This window comes from Pyxicephalus adspersus, chromosome 12 (genome assembly GCF_032062135.1).
Source record: "Pyxicephalus adspersus chromosome 12, UCB_Pads_2.0, whole genome shotgun sequence".
NCBI classification, from domain to species: Eukaryota; Metazoa; Chordata; class Amphibia; order Anura; family Pyxicephalidae; genus Pyxicephalus; species Pyxicephalus adspersus.
The window spans coordinates 34,465,145-34,468,673 of NC_092869.1; positions in this window are offsets into that span (position 1 = coordinate 34,465,145).

Sequence of the window (3,529 nt, forward strand, 5' to 3'; positions counted from 1 at the left end):
AAGTGGGGATTTTAGTGTAGGCGAAAAAATACGGGGTTAACCAAAAGAGCCAAAATATTTAGTGCGAGAAATTACGGGCTTAGCGGTTAGGGGGTTAATAATGCCAATCATAAAGTCAATGAAAACACGTGACGTGGAACAAGTTTATATACGTGTGATAGTGACTTTTTTGTCAATTTGTTGTTTATTTGATTTCGATGACACATCTGAATAAAACAGTGGTGTGACATATGGGGGAGGGGATGGGTAGCGGTGGAAACCTCTTTTAGTTTCATTTCCACTTTTACTTCCACAAGATGAATATTGTGCAAGGAGATGAATATTCACATTGCAAACATAACTGGGAGTTGCTGATGAGTGGAAAAAATATATGGGTGCTCTGATTGAGGGGGAAGAGGTTTCAGAACAAAGCCATCTAGATTAGTAGGAGGGTTATAAACAATCTGCATTCTGTTCATTTGTTCTCTGTACGTCAGTCCACATTTACCAGATCGCCGGGTGTTTATAGATCGTTGTGCAAATGGCAGGGATTACCAGGGATGGACTGCAAAGTGTGCCTTCATAAGAGCCCTGGACCCTCCACTCCCAACACAGACCCCAAAGTCATTTATGCATGGAGCGCCCAGTGTTGATTATGTCTTCCACTGGCGATCAAATGTCCCTGAGCCAAGTGCTGAGTGAATGAATTTGGCAGAGAATCCCATTTGAATGGCTTCTTTTCTGACCCACCACTAGTGATAGAGATTCTACAGTGACTTCATAGAGCTTAGTGGAAGTCTCTCCACTGACGGTGTGTCCCTAGAAGTGGAGGCATCCATTCGATGCAGTATATACATTAGAACCCCGGTTATCTGGAACTTGGATGACTGAAAAAATTCAGATAACTGGCACCCGACATCTTCGCTCATTTCATTGCTCCTGCAGCCCTAGAGGAGCTGTGACGTGTTCTACATCCAAGAGCACAAACTACAGCGGAGCTGAGGGAGCAGTCAGGAGAGCAGAGCTGAGCTCCCTGATTTGCTTAGAAAAGAGAAACCCTGATGACGGCTTAAGCGTCATAGGGGTTTCTCTTAGCCATTCAGCACTAGAGGTAATGGGGACAAGTCTCCCAATTCAAGTCTAGTGTTGAATTGCTGAGAAAACTCAGTTTGGGAGTAACCTCAGTTAACCAGAAACTGCACTTTTCTGGAATCAGCCATTCCCCGTGGGTGCTGGATAACGGAGGTTCTACTGTATGTATAGTGTAACTTTGTTTTGGGTAGAATAGTAAAGGGTTAAAACACTCTGCCAGTTTTATTATGTTTGTGTACCCCAAGAGAAGCATACTTTACCTCCTGTCCCCGAATCTCAATAGGGAGTTGCAAACCTTTTCCCAAACTGAGACAGAGACCCTGATTTATGAAAGCTCTCCAAGGCTGGAGAGGATACACTTTCAGAAGTGAACTGGGTGATCCGGCAAACCTGGAATGGATCTGGTCCAGGATTCAAAACATTTGCTAGCAAATAGAAAATGATTTTTAAAAATCCATTCCATGTTTTCTGGATCACCCAGTTCACTTCTGAAAGTGTATTCTCTCCAGCTTTGGAGAGCTTTCATAAACTTGGAGAACTTTAATAAATCAGGGCCAATATGTCACTTGCTCCTGAATGATCGTTGTGCATTCTTGTTGTCCATCAGTAGATGGTGCTGTGTCCTTATTAAAAATGTGCAACAAACTAATATTGTCTTAAATTGCAATAGTTTATTATAGTGTTAAAAAGGACCTACTGGGGGTGGAGTAGGGGCACTGAATTAAAAGTCTTAGAGCAAGATAATGTTGCCTTTTTATCCCTACTCCTAATTATACTTTTTTGTAATTTTATTCAGCTACGATTTTGGTGAAGTGTGGTCAGGGTCATGTTTTATTTTTGCTTTATATTTATTTATTGGCACAATGCAATTTGTGTAGAGGATATTTTTTGTTTTGTTAGGATATGTTTAGGATAGTTTATTAAACTCTAACTAATGCAGTAATGAGTAGTATTGACCAATTCAGTTTGCTGACAGTTCACCAAATTGACCACAATTTTTGGGTTAATTTGGAGCCAAATTTGAATTCAATTGAAGCCAATGGGCCTGATTTATTAAAGCTCACCAACACTGGAGAGGATACACTTTCATCTGTGAAGCTGATCCAGCAAACCTGGAATAGATTTCTTTAGCATTATCTGCTAATGTTTTTAAATCCTGGACCAGATCAAATCCAGGTTTGCTGGATCACCCAGCTTTACTCAAAGTGTATCCTCACCAGCCTTGGAGGGCTTTAATATATCAGGCCCAATGACAGAGGCAATATCAACCAATATTATACAGAGGACAGTTCAGCCAAATTAGCTCAGCCTTAAAACAAAAAACAGTAAAAGTTCCCCCCTGATATTGGAACCAAACCCCTCAAAAGGCTTGGGACCTTGTTGAATAGAAAATAGGGCAAAGGGCATGTGTCCCCTCTTCTATCCATAACATTCCCCTGGAATTCAGCTATCCCAAAATGGAAAAGGGCAAAATGCATGTAGACCCGCTCTTAAAAAAAATCCCTGCCTGCTCCCAAGAGTGGCAAAGCCATCATACTCTAGCTTCTTGGTGTTCAATAAAATCAAATTATGGAAAACCTATTGAATTAGGCAGAAATGCCCTACTTTACTACCAACATATAATATTTTAATAATAACTGTACATACTCAAGTATAAACTGATACAAATAGAAATGGAGGTGCCTACTTTTACATGAAAAAGCAGGAAAGCTACCTTGACTCAAGAACAAACCTAGGACACAAAATGTGGCAATCACAGCTAATAGTAATGGAAAGTAATGCCAATAAAATGAATGTGAATAGGTACATCCACGTTGCATTACTTTCAAAACATTTTTTTAAAAAGGGGAAAAAGTTACATCTCAGGCTCAGTCTGTATATCTTTTTTTTCCCTCTCTTTTTCTACAGGTTAAAGTATTTTGTACTTTGAGTTGATTATAATGGTTCGCTTTAAATGATGTTATGTGCATTGTTGGTAATTAAAGAAGCGAATATTAATCAATAACGTAACACTTTATTCATTCTATTATTCATTCTACAAAGTCTGTGAACAGAGTGATCTCCTGCTTGACATGACATGACATCAGGATTTTTGTATTTTTATTGTTACCAATGATCCACTATAAAAGATCCTCCCCTACCAAGCATTAGAATTTATTTTTTTGCATTGGTAATTATTTTTTGTCTGTTTGCCTTTTTTAGTGCAAAAAATGTATTTTCCTTGCTCATTAGCAACAATGTGTTTCACAATTTCTGTGAAAATGTATAAAATGCATAGTGTTCTTATTTATTAATTTATTCTTTATTTCTTCTCCATTCATTCGACCAGTCACCAAAATGGTCCCAGTGTTTTTTTTTTTAAACCGCTGATTTACAATTTATGTAAAGTCAAATCTTTTTAGATTTTGGATTAAGTAGGGAATGGTTGAAATGTTTGTCTTCTTTTTTCTGTCTGTGT